This window comes from Acomys russatus, chromosome 13, assembly GCF_903995435.1.
Source record: "Acomys russatus chromosome 13, mAcoRus1.1, whole genome shotgun sequence".
Taxonomy (NCBI): domain Eukaryota; kingdom Metazoa; phylum Chordata; class Mammalia; order Rodentia; family Muridae; genus Acomys; species Acomys russatus.
In genome coordinates this window covers 668,546-684,932 of record NC_067149.1, presented here as the reverse complement: position 1 = coordinate 684,932, position 16,387 = coordinate 668,546, and the positions used below count along the sequence as shown (strand labels likewise).

At 46.9% G+C, this 16,387-nt stretch overlaps 1 pseudogene; it reads right to left on the bottom strand.

Moving 5' to 3' along the window:
* Nucleotides 1–788: 788 nt before the first annotated feature.
* On the bottom strand, nt 789–1,128 carry LOC127196793 (60S ribosomal protein L34-like; annotated as a pseudogene).
* Nucleotides 1,129–16,387: the final 15,259 nt, after the last annotated feature.

Here is a 16,387-nt window from a genome sequence, read left to right as displayed (position 1 = left end):
GGCCAGGCTGACCTCAAACTTATAGAGATCCACCTGCCTCTGCCTCCAGAGTGCTGGGATTAAAGGTGTGCGCCTCCACCACCCAGAAAGTTTTCTTAACAAATGTTTGTAGTTTACAGGCAAAAATATTGCACTGGGACTAGAACACTCAGTGGGCTTAGAGTCCAGACGCATTTAAAACCCTGTTTCTTCTAACTTTTCCTTAGAAGACCACACTCAGACTTGCCTGTTGTGATGTACCCAGCAGGGAGAAGGGACACACAGGACAGGATGGAAAGGGCCTTTTCCTGTCTCCATTGGGCTGTTAGGCATCTTTCCTGACAAGGGCGATTTAAGGAAAGGGCCTGTGTTCGGTGGGCCTTGCTATTTGGGTTAAAGGATGTTTCACCCAGGGCTAGTGGCGCTGTCCTAGCCAAAAGGGAGACCAAGGCAGAAGGATGGCAGGTTCAAGGCCTGCCTGGGATTGTACAGTGAGTTCAGGACCAGCTTGGACAAACCTTGAAGGGTTGTGTCAAGTAAAAAGTAGCACAAGGGCTTAGAGTCTGGGGCTCTGGCTCAGCTGGTAGAGCGCTTGCCTGACTCCACGCCCTGCATCACTTAAACCAGCCCTGGGGATGGAATCTGGGCTCCATGCATGTTTGACCTACTGAGCTACAGCCCAGTCATACTATATTCTTAAAAAACAACAAACCCATCTGGTATCATTTAATTATACCTCTGTGATTTATACTTCTGTGTCTTTTTTTTTAACCAAGCTTTGACTTTTATTACTTAAAAAAACTACATATTTATTTTGCTTTCTGACTCTGTGCTTGTGCCTTCACGATTTTCTGCTCCTCAACAAGGAAAGCCCGCTGATCCTGTCTCAGACACACTTGGCACACAAGGAGCCACCGTAGGCCCTGCTGACGTATTTCTTTGCTTAGACAGTCTCATCAGGATGTTAGGCCTCACAGTACAAACCCCTCGCAGTCCGCCTGGGCACACACCGCATGCCAGTTTCGGTGCTTTCCCAACCTTCTTGGTATACAGGTAAACAATTCTGTTGCTGAGGGTTCGAGACAGCCTAGTTTTGTTAGAGGCTGTATTGTAGGAGAGCCTATGACGGTATGTCAAATGCTGGACCATTTTGAGTGCCTCTAAGCACCATCCCCAGAAGAGGACCTTTGTGTCTTTTTTAAACGACTTTTTTTCTGTTTTGTTTTGTTTTGTTTCCTCCCCCCGCCCCCCCCTGGGTGTGTGTATGTGTGAAGTCAGGAATCATCCTCATGACTCCTCAACCTTATGCACTGAGGTGGATCTTGCCGGGGATCCTGCTTCTGTTTTACAGTTAGGCCACAAGGTCCATGCAACATTTACGATTCTGAAGACCCGAACTCTGGTCCTCACTCCTGAGTGGCAAGTGCATCTCCCTAGCCCATCTCCTCCTCTGTCTCTCCCTCCCTCCCTCTCTCTCTCTCCCCTCTTCTTATCTCTCTCTCCCTCCCTCCCTTTCCCCCTCCCTCTCTCCCTTTCCCTCCCTTCCCCCTCCCTCTTTCTCCACCCTCTCTTTCTCCCCCTCCCCCTCTCTCGCCTCCCTCTCCCCCTTTCTCTCTCCTCCTTCTCTCTCTCCCTCCCTCTCTCTCCCCCTCTCTTTCTCTCCCTCTCTCTCCCTCCCTCTCCCTTTTTCTCTCTTCCCTCCCTCCCCCTCTCTTTCTCCCCCTCCCTCTCTCTTCCCCTCCCTGTCTCTCCCTCTCTCTCCCTCTTTCCCTCCCTCTTTCTCTCCTTCCCTCTCCCTCCCCCTCTCTCCCTCCCTCCCTCTCTCCCTCTCTCTCTCCCCCTTCTCTCTCCAGCCACTGTGTCTTATGCAGCCCATTCTGCCTCTGACTCTCTCTGACTGTACCCACTCTGAGTTACAGATTCTTGAATGGATTGACTATATTTTTGTCTTATCACCCTCAAGTCCAGTAACTCCAAGTTTTCATAAGGCTACACTAGCCTTCTCCCAGATTCCTTTTGCCACATTCATGAAGCTTGCTTATGGACTACTGAGCTCTGTCACATGACACTCATAGGTTAATGTGTCCGCTCAGGCCACTGGAGTTGAATCCCAGCTCTGCAGTTTATTGATGCTGTGTGATTTCCAGCATACCCCAAGTCTCCCTGACCCTGTTCCTCATCTGCTGAACGACTCACTGATGTCTATCTTATTTTGTTGGGAGGAAAGCAAGCAACTCCCTGGGCAAGGCTGCGACCGTGAAGCCTGCAGACTTCACTGTTCTCGGCTGCGCTGTGTCCAGGAAGTCCAGGGGGTCTGTTCTGGCCCACTTGAGTCACATTCACATTGGGTTTCAGATTGCTTCTTCCTAGACTGGAACATGCTGTGGCTTGCTGTAACCTCAGAAACGTCTAGAGGTAGCAGAGGCAACCGAGGGGCCTCAGAAGCTGAAAGCGAGCTCTGTGTGAAGCTGTGTGGACCGTGCAATGGAACATCTGCTCTCCTGTAGCCAACGCCTCCAGAATCCTCTAAAAACCAGTTTCGCTTTTAGCAAGACCCCAGCTCAGCCGTGGGTGACGGGGTAGCCCCCACGTACACAGCTCTCTGTAAGTAGTGAGTCCTTGGCTGGCTGGGCTTGTTGGAAAACCTCTATTCTCTGTCTGCTGCCCTTCTGGTGGGCTTTTCCAACTCTGTTTCTCACAGGAAGGCTGATGCTCTACCTGCAGCTCTGTCCGAAGCTCAGCCTGAGCCTTTGCCTCTCCATGTTGGGCTCAGCTACTCTGTACAATTCACGTCTTATCCTGATTTGTCCCTGGGCATATCACAACAGAGGGCAGCACTTTGGGGTGCTGGGTTTTGAGTTCCTGCAATGTTCACAGCATAAAAGCACAAACCCTCTGCTTTAGCTCCATAAATACGAGTTGTTGTACTTAAGGTAAAGAGTGCTCACTTGGGAAACGAACACTTATCCCGAAATCCCATCAAAGCTGCATTAAGACTCCATCTTACTTATCACTATGGATTTTATTACAAGGGGCCAGGCATGGTGGCTCATGCATTTAATCTCAGTACGTGGGAGGCAAATGCGGGCAGGTCTCTGTGATATGGGGCCAGCCAGGTCTACATAGTAAGCACAGTGACAGCCAGGGCTACATAGAGAGACTCTGCCTCAAGAAAAAGAGAGAAGGAAAGGAAAAGAAAAGGAGGAAAGAGGAAAATTTCAAAAGAAATCAGAAAAGGAAAGAAAGAAATGAAAGAAAGGGAGAAAGGACAGGCAAGATGGCTCAGCCAGTAAAGGTGCTTTTCTGTCAAGCCTGATGTCCCGCCCTGGGGCCCACACTGTAGAAGGAGAGCGCCAAGCCTCACAAATTGTCCTCTGATTCCACATGTAGACCACGCACACATTCTCACACATGCTGAATAAATAAATCTAATTTTAAACTGGCGAAAGAAAACAAGCAAGTTCTGTGCAGAATATGGTGGAAATGAGCCCTTTTTATTAGCAGAAATGAAAGCTGACAGCCACTGTGAAAACCACTAACAGTTTAACTGTCTTACGGCTTCACTGTTACCACTCCTGGGTATATCCTTGAGAGAATGCACCTCTGTGCACCACAGCAATGTGTGTGGTGCAATTTTTCAAGAGCTAAGATGTAGATCCCATGTAGATGCACATCAGCAGATGAGGAGACGTGGTCCATGTGTGCACAGTAGAATGCTATTCAGTCATAGAGAAGAGTGACGTTACATCAATTTCCTGAAAATGGATGGAGCCGACATCATCGTGTTAAAAGGAATAAATCAAACTTAGGAAGCTGGTGCCCTGTGTTTGTGCCAACATATGGAATCTATAGTGTTTTTTAAAGGGAAATTATATAACAGGGAAATGCAATGGGATACATGAAGATAAAGACTGGGTCACGGAGGGTTTGAAGATCAAGGAACATGATGCAAACATAAAAATCCCATAAGGAAACCTGTTACTTTGTACAGTGCATATTTGGTCATTTCAAATAATGGAGGGAAAGATGTGACAATCTCAGAGTAGGATGGGAGCTGAGGAGGCAATGACACTTGCAGCAGAACACAGGAAAGGATGACACTGTGGGAGGGAGTGGTAGTATCCCAGAAAGCAATCTGATATCAGATATTAAAAAGCTGCAAGTTAGCTGGGAGTGGTGGCACACGCCTTTAGTCCCAGTGCTCAGGGAGGCAGAAGCCGGTGGATTGCTATGAGTTCGAGGCCAGCCTGGTCTATAGAGAGAGTCCAGGACAGCCAAGGCTACATAGAAAAAAACTTGTTTTGGGGGCGCGGGGAGCTGTGGGCGGGGGGGGGGGGAAAGCCAGTGAGATGGCTCGCTGGGTGAAGGTGCTTGCTGCATAAGCCTGGTGACCTGGCTTTGATTCCCAGAATCCACAAAAAGGGGAAAGGAGAGAACCAACACCATACAGTTATCTTCTGGATTCCACACAGGTGCCACGGCACATTTACACACACACACACACACACACACACACACACACACACACACACACACACTAAAATAAACAAAAATTCAGATACAAAAAAGGGGAAATATTTTTTGAGTATTATCCACAGAACACTGGCAACAAAACCAAAAATGGACAAATGAATTAGCTTTTGACGGTGACGATGATGAGGAGGCCATCTGCAGGATGGGAGAGATTAGCGGCAAAGGATCCAGTGAGGGGTTAATACTCAAAGCCGGAAGGACTCAACCAAGCCAGCAACAAACTCCAAAGAAGCCAATGGAAAAACAGGCCTGGGGGAGGGTCGGGTGGGGTGGGGGTGTATTCCCAGCTCTGAGGAGATAGAGACAGGAGGATTAGGAGTTTGAGATCATCCTTGGCTACATAGTGAGTTAGAGATCAGTCTGGGATACATGAAACTTTTTTTGGTGGGGAAGTATAACACTCTATATCTCAAAAAAATATATCAAGCTAGTGATGGTGGCACAGGCCTTTAATCTCAGCACTTGGGAGGCAGAGGCAGGCAGATCTCTGTGAGTTCAAGGCCAGCCTGGTCTGCAAAGCCAGTCCAGTACAGCCAGGGCTCTGTTACACAGAGAAAACCTGTCTCTAAAAAATCATATATATATATATATATATATATATATATGTGTGTGTGTGTGTGTGTGTGTGTGTGTGTGTGTGTACACGCATGCGCATGTGTATATGTGTATCAACTAAAAGTAAAAGAAAAATTATAAAAAGAAGCCAACTTATAAAAATGTTTGCACCCAAGTGCCCAGTTGTTCCACTGTGGAAGTCTGCTGTAGCAGGAGTACTCTCAAGCTCAGCATGGGAGCGATGCACAGAGGTGTGAACACGGACAGGTGTGAACACAGACAGGTGTGAACATGGGAAGCAATGGACATGTTTGCCTAATGGAACAGCCAGCATAATCGTAACTGTTAACATGAACTAGTAAGACTATGAAAAATGTGTATGGAGCTGGCAAGTGTTTGCGTTATATTTTATAAACACATACATTCAACATGATTATGATAATGTGAAACTGGTTTTAAGATATAAGAAATAAAAACATCAAGATGCCCCTTGCTGGTTATTTTTAAAGAAACTTCAGGGCCAGGCATGGTAGCATATGCCTTTAATACCAGCTCTAGGGAGGCAGAGGCAGGTGGATCGCTGTGAGTTCGAGGCCAGCCTGGTCTACAAAGTAAGTCTAGGACAGCCGAGACTACACACAGAGAAACCCTGTCTGGAAAAAAAGAAAAAAAGAAAGAAAGAAAGAAAAGAAAGAAAGAAACTTCAAAAATTTAAAAATAATTCACAAGAAGAAATGATGTATATAAAAGGAAGAAAAGAAGAAGAAGAAAAAAAAGCAAAGGAGGCACCTTGCCTTTTCAGGGAGCTGTGCTGGTGGCAGAGCCCTGTGCACTCCATCCACAGGGCCTTCATGGCTGGGCACTGGAGTGGCGTCTTGTCTTTACCTTTGTTCATAGGTTGTCACACAGGCTGAGGGTTTTTTGGTGTTCATATTTCTACTCACACACATAAGACTAAGATTTGCCTCCACTGTGTTAAGCAAGAAGCACAGTGGTGTTGAGCTCGCCTCCCCCATGTGCAGCCATCGCCTCCAACTGTCACAGATGAGAATCTCTCTATTGTCTTACGCAGAAATGCGGGACTTGGGTACAGCACTTGGTCCCCTCCCCCACCCCCGGAAACCATGAATCTGACCACTCTTCATGCACAGAAGTCGGGGGTTTTTTGGTTGTGTGCATGCATGTGCACATGTGGCATACACACTTGTGTGTGGGTTTGTGTATGTGTCTGTTTGAAAGCCATCTTGTTCCTCAGGAATGCTGTCTACCTTTTTTTGAGACAGGGTCTCTCATAACTTGCAACTCCCTAAACAGAAACTGCAAATGAGCTGGGCATTGTGGCGCATGCCTTTAATCCCAGAACTCAGGAGGCAGAGGCAGGTGGATCACTGTGAGTTCAAGGCCAGCCTGGTCTACAAAGCAAGTCCAGGGCAGCCAAGGCTAACAGAGAAACCCTGTCTAGAAAAACAAACAAACAAACAAACAAACAAACAAAACCCCCCAAAACAGAAAAGCACTGTCTTGGGGCTTTTTCATTCTATGCTGTATTTTTTGCTTCCGTCAGTTTGACCTTTGGGTACCTTCTATAAGTATCAAGATCAATCTTTTTTTCTGAGACAGGGTTTCTCTGTTTGTAGCCTTACTGTCCTGGGCTTGCTTTGTAGACCAGGCTGGCCTTGAACTCACAGAGATCCACCTGCCTCTGCCTTCCGAGTGCAGGGATTAAAGGTGTGCACCACCACTCGGCTTTCAAGACCAATTCTGAAAGTTTTCTCAAGTTAGGGATCCACCGCAGTGGTAAAACACTTGCCTACCATGTATGAGGCTGTAGAAACAACACAGAAGAAAAAAGGAAAAGAAAAGAAAACAGAGCTCTCTGTAACCAGGCTATGGTTGGTCTAAGCCTGTAAACCTGCCATCCCCCAAGTTCAAGGCCAACTTGGGAGACATGAGATCCTGTCTCAAGAAAATGACACCAAACCGAAGCTCTCATAGAATGAGGACCAAACCCTTACTTGCTTTTACCGTAAACAAGATATTTGTTTGATGCTGATGTGTTTATTGTGCACTCACAATGTGTGTGGGTGCTGTGACAGGCTAGGCAGCATTCGAGAAGTTGGTGTGAGTTTTGAAGGTGACAGGACAGTGGGGAAGAGAAAACCAGATGTCGTCTGAAAGACTCCACCCAGCAGGGCATTGATGCACATGCTGAGACTCACAGTCAAACGTTGGGCAGAGCGCAGGGAGTCTCATGGAAGAGTTGGGGGGATAGAAGGACCTGGAGGGGACAGGAGCTCCACAAGGAGACCAACAAAGCCAATACATCTGGGCCCAGGGGCCCTGCAGGGACTGATGCAACAGCCAAGGACCATGCATGGAGAAGACCCAGACCTCTTGCTCAGATGTGGTTAATAAGCAGCCCAGTCTCCTTGTGAGTCCCATAATATGGGGAGCAGGGGCTGCCTCAAATCACTTCCCCCTGGTGTGGAGGCCTTGCCAGGTCACCAAGGAAGAGGATGCAGGCTGTCTTAATGAGACTTGATAGACTGGGGTCAGGTAGTAGGGGAGGCGGCCTCCGCTTTCTGAGGTCTAGGGGAAGGGAAAGAGGGAAGGAGGGTGGGACAGCGAGGAGACAAAGAAGGGGGCTGCAATTGGGATGTAATGTGAATAAATTTTAAAAAATAAATTAATTTTTAAAAAAGAAAAAAAAAAGAGAGAAAATTAGAAAAGCAGAGAGGAAAGAACAAGCCTGAAATGGCCTGGGCATGTGGAGGGGGCTGGAAACTTAGTGGGGTGACAATGTGTCTGCCTTTCTGAGCTTGTTCCCTCTGCCCCAACAAGTACAAAGGTTTGAGGGCATTGTAGAGTCGAGAGCTGCTCTATATAGTACCCCCACAATAAAGGGTGCAGGTGTGCAGCTGGAAGCCTGGGGTTGGGGGCACAGAGACTCTGCCTGACTCCCCTCACCTCCCAGTAGGCAACTGTTCTCTCCTCAGAGGTCCCTCTCAACCACTTTTTAGGCCATTTTTGTTTTGTTTTTTGAGACATGGTTTCTCTGTGTAGCCTTGTCTGTCCTAGACTCGCATTGTAGACCAGGCTGGCCTCAAACTCACAGCGATCCGTCTGCCTCTGCCTTCCAAGTGCTGGGATTAAAGGCGTGTGCTACCGCACCCAACCATTTTTGAACTCCTTTGGGAGCATAGGGCACAATAGACTCAGTCATTTTATTTTTATATTTTTGTTTTTGTTTTTCGAGACAGGGTTTCTCTGTGTAGCCTTGACTGTCCTGGACTCACTCTGTAGACCAGGCTGGCCTTGAACTCACAGCTATCTGCCTGCCTCTGCCTCCCGAGTGCTGGGATTAAAGGTGTGCGCCACCATACCTGGTTTGGACTCAGTCATTTTAATCTGACCCCATTTGAATTGGTAGCTGTCACAGCAAACCCAGGCACACAGAGACAGAGGCTTGTGGCAGGCTTGCTGTCCCTGTGATCGTGCTGGAATCGGGCAATGGTTGCCCTGGCAGGAGGCATCTGGACTTATGCTAGGCGGGAGAGAACAGCAGATGGATGGCCTGGCCTCTGTAGTGGACCTGGAGACCTGGGCTGGAGCCTGGTCAGTTTCCTATGGTTGATGAGTGTGTCCTCAATACCACAGGTGTGTAAAAGGGAACCAAAGGAAAAAAATGCACCTTCAACATCAGCAAAGACAAGGGCTGAGCCTTTTTCTCTCCTGTCACTTTTGAGTCTAAATAGTGCTTATGCCAAATGGGAGTTGTGAGAGCCTTCCAGAAGGGACCGTTGTCCTGCCCTTCTACTCACCTCTCGCCCATCCTCCACCATGTTATTGCCATTGCCCAGCTGTGGCAGGCTTCCTGGCATAGCACATGTCTGCCTCCCATCTACAAAAGCATGCAACAAGGAGCAACTGCAGCACCCACCCCCCTCCAGGAGAAGACACAAACCGTCATAGACCTCACCTGAATGGAGTCATCTCTGCCTGGAGCTCGTGGAGGGAAACATCTCAGACAGCATCGCCTTGCTCTGACAAATCTGTAGACCAGGCAGGGTGAGGCACCCCTATTTTCGGGTTTGAGAATGTACCCTTGAAAACCAGGGAGGAAGTGTGGTCTTGGGGGGGGGGGTGTTCCATGGTGCCCGGAAGAGGGCCTGAGTTTTCTTTCTAGCTCTACTCCTGCTTGAGGAGGTCATCTGAGCTTCAGCGGCAGGAGAGGGGATCACTTCTGCAGCCTAGCTAGATAGTAACTCCTCCCTAGTTGTGTGGCCAGGTGATGAAACTATGATACCAATGTTTGATTCTCAACACTAAACACAACGAAGAATAACTGCTGATCAAAAACCCCAGCAGTTGGGGCTGGAGAGATGGCTCAGAGGTTAAGAGCACTGACTGCTCTTCCAGAGGTCCTGAGTTCAATTCCCAGCAACCACATGGTGGCTCATAACAGTGATCTGATGCCCTCTTCTGCAGATAAAGAACTCATGTACAATAAAAAAGAAAAAAAAAAAACTCAGCAGTAATGTCCCTATTAAGAATTCTGAATGTCCAGCCATGGGCTTGTGACCAACTTTACCGTAACAGGTATGAATTCTCCCCCTCTCCCCCCTGTAGAAAAAGACCTTAAATCCAATCAGTAAGCAACTGGTTGCCCTATAACACTAGTGCCACTATTACACCAGTGGGCATATCATGCCTAGCCGGTTGTCAGTATAGCATATAGGCCTGAAAGTGAGTAAGTCAATTCTCCTGGCAGCCTGCATAATGCTTTCTGGTTCTGTGAAAGCTGCCCAGCAAGGAGGAAGTCTCCAGCTGAGTCCTCCATGCCCTGCAGGGAAACTGTGTGGTGTCTTCAGTGATAGGGTCTAACCATTCACTTCTAGTGGCAACTGCGGACAGTGGCTATACCAAGTTGTTTTGGGAGCACAGATAAACTCTACATGTAAACTTCCTTGCAAACAGTGGACCATTCTGAGACACTCGGTAGACAGGAACCACTGATCAGTGCACAGGAAAACGTTGACATCCGCAGGACTTCTGGGTCGGGGGCCACTCTTAGGCTTCGGGGTGGGGGGGATGTGAAAGCAGGACACACAGCAGGGGTGACAGGAAAACTAGATGAATAACCGGAGCTTAGCCTCACAGAATTGTAACTCCCCTCTTCACCCTCAGCACAGATGCCTTCTTGTGACACTGGCTGGGTACAAAGTGTGACAATTAAAAATACCCAATTCTTTGAAGTATAAAAGACACAAGGCTATCTTCACAAAGGGCAGGGTCACTCCCCTTCACGCACAGGGCAGAAGGCTTCCTGGAGTGGGATGGACAGGGGTGAAAATTACAGCTGGTAGGTTGGGAACCAGCCTTTAAAAATGGTCACATGGCCGGGCGGTGGTGGCTCACGCCTTTAATCCCAGCACTCGGGAGGCAGAGGCAGACGGATCGTTGTGAGTTCGAGGCCAGCCTGGTCTACAAAGTTAGTCCAGGACAGCCAAGGCTACACAGAGAAATCTTGTCCCAAAGAACAAAAACAAAACAAAACAAAACAAAAAAGGTCACATGTGTGCCCATCACTGTGGATTCTGTGGTAGCAAAAAGTTCATCTGAGAACATTGGTGCATTCCGGTAGATGCCACTGGTGAAATGTGAGTTCCCCATTCCAGGAAGCACTTACACATGGATGCTGTGAAGAGTGCAGCCGAGTGGACAGTAGGGTCTGCTAGGATGGGATCTATAACTCCGGGCTAATGGATCAGTTAGGTGTGCCTCTGCTTTGGCTACACGCAGAGCAGGAAATGCTTGCCGATGGCTTCTATGCATTGGCCATGAGACCTTACACAGTGGGGTGACTAGGTGAGCCCTCAGGACCTGAGGGCAAACACCATGGTTCTTGTACTAATCGGGGCATAAAGAGAACACCCCAGTGACCTGGGTGGTGGGTGGCCTTTGTGTCAAGTCCTGGGCTTCCAATGTGGTGGCTTAGCAAAGATCAGGATCCCGTTTGTAAAACAGCAAGAGTGATAGGATTGTAACGGCTTAGTTGTGGAAGTGCCATTAAACTACACAGTGCCAAGCACACAACAGGTACATAATAAATGTGGGCATTAATTAATAATTGAGGCCCATGCCAACAAATATGTGCCCACCAGGCCACTTTTAATGAGGTTAGATGCAGCAAGACTTCTCTGACAACAAATATAAATGCATGTTTGCATGCCCATGTGTGTGCGTGTGTGTGTGTGTGTGTGTGTGTGTGTGTGTGTGTGTGAGAGAGAGAGAGAGAGAGAGAGAGAGAGAGAGAGAGAGAGAGAGAGAGAGAGAGAGACTGATTTGATTGGACTCACAGATACATTATTCACATGGTTACAAAAAGTAGGTCAGTTCATTTACAATTTGGAAATTTTAAACTTATTTGGTGATTTTTTTTTTTTTTCAGCAGTTATAGAAGCTATTCTGTGCTGTGCCTCTTTGTTTCCTTGGGTGTTTTTTTTTTTTTGTTTGTTTGTTTTGTTTTTTGAGGCAGGGTTTCTTTTGTAGTCCTGGCTATCCTGGACTTGCTTTGTAGACCAGGCTGGTTTTGAACTCAGAGATCTGCCTGTCTCTGCCTCCCAAGTGCTGGGATTAAAGCTTGTTTTGTTTGTTAAAGACAGGCTTTCTTTGTATATCTCTGGCTGCCCTGAAACTTGCTCTGTTGACCAGGCTGGCCTTGAACTCACAGAGATCTACCTGCCTCTGCCTCCTGAGTGTTGGGATTGAAGATGTGCACCACCATGTCTGGCCTTTGTTTTTTGAGATAGGTTGTCATGTAGCTTAGACTGGCCTCCTGCTTACCTTGCCAGGGAGGATGGCCTTGATCTCTCTCTCTCTCTCTCTCTCTCTCTCTCTCTCTCTCTCTCTCTGCCTTTCTTTCTCTCTCTCTCTCCTTCTTTTTTCTGAGACAGGGTTTCTCTGGGTAGTCTTGGCTTTGTAGTCTACCCGCTTTGTAGACCAGGCTGGCCTCGAACTAAATCTTGTCCCTCTTGCATCCACTTCCTGAGTGCTGGGATTCCAGGTCAATGCCATCATGATGGAGGCCATCAGAGGCCATCAGATTCCCCTGGAGCTAGAGTTACATTCAGTTGTGAGGCACCTGATGTGGGTGCTGGGAACCGATTTCAGTCCTCTGGAAGAGCAGCAAGTACTCTTAACCACTGAGCCGTCTCTGGGGCCCCTAGGTGTGCAGTATTTTATAGTAAATTTAAGAATCCGTTGTGGAGCTGGGACTCTAGCTCAGCTGGTGTGTGTTACCCAGCATGCCCTGGGTTCCTTCCCCAGCACTGTGTGAATGGGGCATGGTTGTTCATGCCGGTGACCCCAGCACGTACTGGTGACTTTAAGCTCAGCTGTGACACATGAGATCTTGTCTCAAAAGCAGGAAGAGAAGGCATGGATTTCTTTTAGTTTATCATGTTAATTTACCCTCCTGAACAGCAGTGTTTGAATGGCCCTTGTTACGTTTTATGGTATATTCTTATTTATTTCGCTGGCACATATTTGGGTTTTTAGCGTTTAATAAGTTTGTGCATGTGTGATGGCTGTTGTACAGCACTCTGAGGGACACCCAGATGGTCGTTAGTTACCATGGTGAGGGAGACTGGGTATCTTGTCATCCCGTATCTTTACCTTTTCCCTGACAAGAGTTATTAAAAATCCCCCCAAACAATACAATTGAATTAATGTTAGTCTCCAAACCTGTTTCTCCTCCATGGCTGGTACCCTGAGTCCTTTGACGGGCATGGCCCCGTTTCCTCCCCACCCCCACTGCGGTAACCACTGTTTCCTTATCTCTCTTTTCAAACTGAGCCTTTGTTTTTTGATTCCACATCTAAGTGAGATTATGCATTATTTTTTTTTTTCCTTCCTTGACTAGTTTACTTAGAATAATGTCCTCCAAGCCCATCCATGTTGTGGCAAACAGCGGGGTTTTTGTTTTCACAGTGCAACCATAGTCCGTTGTGTATTATGTACTCCACATTTTCCTCATCAACCGACACACAGGCTGCTTCCATAGCTTGGGTATGATGTGGGTGGCGATGCAACGAATGTTACAGACTAGAGAGGAATTCCTATGCCACGGGGCAATTCTACTTTTGGTTTATTCATATTTCTGAGTTAAAAATATTTTTTTCATTATTGCTCTTTTCAATTATGTGTGTGTGAACGTGTTTGTGTTAGGGTATGTGCATGTGTGCAGGTGCCCTTGGAGGTCAGAAGAGGTGTTGGATCACTTGGAGCTGGAATTAGAAGTGGCTGTAAGCTGCCCAGTGAGTTCTCTGGAAGAGCAGCATATGCTCTGAACCACCGACTACCTCTCCAGTCCCTCCTTTCTTTAATTTTGTAAGGAACATGTTTGTGTATTTAGCTGTGTGTGTGTGTGTGTGTGTGTGTGTGTGTGTGTGTGTGTGTGTGTGCCCTCACGTGTGTACGTGGAGGTTAGAGGACTCGGTGGTTCTCTCCTTTCACCACGTGAGACCAGAAATCAAATTCAACTTGTTAGGCTTGGTAGCAAGGGATTTCATTTGCAGAAACATCCTGCCACCCCTATTTTCTCATGTCCTTAAGCACCTCTATCCTTAAGCCGCCTTCCACAGTGGCTGCAGCAATCTGCATTCTCACCTACACTGTGTTAAGGGTCCTGTTCTTTATACCCTCACCAATATTTGTCTGTTTTGATAGTGGCTACCCTTAAGGTATGATGTAACATAGTATTGGTTTTAATTTCTCTATGATTCTTAGTGATGTGGATTACTTTTCCACACAGCTCTTAGTCATTTTTATATCTTTTAAGCAACGTCTGTGTAGGGCTTTTCTTTGCTTTATATGTGTGTGTGTGTGTGTGCGCGTGCGTGTGTGCGCGCGTGTGTGCGCGCGCGTGTGCGTGTGTGTGTGTGTGTGTGTGTGTGTGTGTGTGTGTGTGTGTGTGTGTATTGAGACAAAGTCTCATGTAGAGCAGGCTGCCTTGAACTTGCTTACATAGCTGAGGGTGACTTTGGGCTCCTGATCTTCCTGCATCCACCTTTATAGTGCTAATATCAGAAGTGCACTCCCAAACACCCGTTTTTATGCAGAGCTGCAGCTCTGACCCAGAATAGTGTGTGTACTGACTGGGCAAGCTCTCTCTCAATCGACCTGTACCCTCAGGCCTGCTTTCCGAAATTTGAAAATCAAGTTATTATAACTATTAGTTTTTGTCACTAAGCTTTATAATTTGGGGATCATCAACTCTCATCAGATTGTGATTGACAAACATTTTGCTGTCTTCTGTTAGCTGATGAGCCTTTGACTGTGAAATAGCATCTTCGTATTTCTTTTCACTGTTACTGTCTGGGCTTTAAAAAAAAGATTTATTTATTTATGTATTTATGTATGTATGTATTTATTTATTATGTATACAGTGCTCTGTGTGCATGTACACCTGCAGGCCAGAAGAGGGCATTAGATCTCATTATAGATGGTTGTGAGCCACCCTGTGGTTGCTGGAAATTGAACTCAGGACCTCTGGAAGACCAGCCAGTGCTCTTACCCACTGAGCCATCTACAGCCCATGTTTGGCCTTTTGTTATCATAGCTGAGACATTGTCCAAACCAGTGTCAAGGAGCTTAGCTGCTCTGTTGAATTCTTAGTTAGCAGTTCATGACTTAGGCGCAGTCAGTCTTTGCTGGCTGTGAGTTGACTTTTAGTGTGGGGTATTTTTCCCAACAGGATTTATGGGAGACAATATCCTCCCCCATTGTATCCAAAGCTGGGTGACTGAGGGCCGGGGGTGTGGCCTAGCTGGTGAAGTGGCTAGATTCAGGCCTTCTAGCCAGTCCCTGGCTCTTTGCCTCAGTCTTACAGCTCCTTTTGTCCCTGGCTTTGTGAGCCACCTCTGATCGGCTTTGGAATTAGAGCATACAACTGTGAGTTCGAGGCCAGCCTGATCTACAAAGTGAGTCCAGGACAGTCAAGGCTACACAGAGAAACCTTGTCTCGAAAAAAACAAAAAACAAAAAACAAACAAAAAACAAAAGAAACAAATAAAAACATTGTTAGATTTTTAAAAAATACATTATAATTTAAGCTAGTTAATGAAAATAAAAAAGGAATAATTTAAAAACAAATATTTCTTGCTACTTAAATGAAATTAAGTCTCTTTTTGCAGAGGAAAAATTTCTTTTCACTGATACATTGTGTGGCCTTGAGGTGAGTATCCTGTCCCAGGTAGTATCTGCCTTTCCTGCAGATTCTAGACACATGGCCGGGTTGCTCAGAGTTCTGTTTCCTGTGGGTGATCAAGTTCTTTATAAAAATAGGGTCATACATTTTCTGAAGCTCACTTTTTCTCCCCGGTTGCTCCTTGGTGCTCTTTTATGTTGCAATCAATGTATCCCGACTTGAAAACATCCTAGGTTGAAAAGGCGTTGAATCTTCCCAGCCTGCCAAACACCTGCCCAGGTTCAGAGGCACTCTGCACTGGAGAAGCGCTGTTTGCTTCCCCAGCGTGACCATGTGGCTCACTGTGAGCCACAGCCTGCTGTTGCTGCTCTGCTTTTGAAGAGGGTTATCACACTGCATCTTACTAACCAGGGAATGATCAGAAGTCAAAAACTCAAAGTTCTGTTTCTACCGAATGTACGCTATCCCAAAGCCAAAAGAACGTAAATCCAACCAGAGGAAGTTGAAGGCTGTCCACCCTGGCACTCTTGCCTTTTCATTTAAAAATTTTAAAATCTGTCTGTCTGTCTATCTATCTATCTATCTATCTATCTATCTATCTATCTATCTATCTATCTAACTAGTCTGTGTGTGTGTGTGTGTGTGTGTGTGTGTGTGTGTGTGTGTGATATACTTGTGCACTCCACAAAGGACAACTTGCAGGAACCTGTCCTCTCCTTCCACGTTGTGTGTCCCAGTGATGGAACTTTGGTCATCATGGCTTAGGACCCATATGCAATGAAGGACTCTCACCATTGGTTCATGATATTTGGGGATGTCTTGATAGACATTGGATCCTAAAAGGAGAGGAGAGGAGACTGGGCGTGTTTGAAATTAACGCCCACCAAGACTGGCCAGGCTGACATCTAGCTGTTCACTGAGGGGCCAGCGTTTATGAGAATCAGCAATCGGTACAGGAAAACTGTGCCTGGATCCCACCCTGCCCTCGCTTGCCTTGTTCAGAGTGTACACAGACGCGCTCACCCTCAAATTCTACAGCTAAAGGCCAGACAGACTTATTGCCTCTCCCATGATGACTCCTCTGTGTGCTGGGTAAGCTCTTCCCAGCCA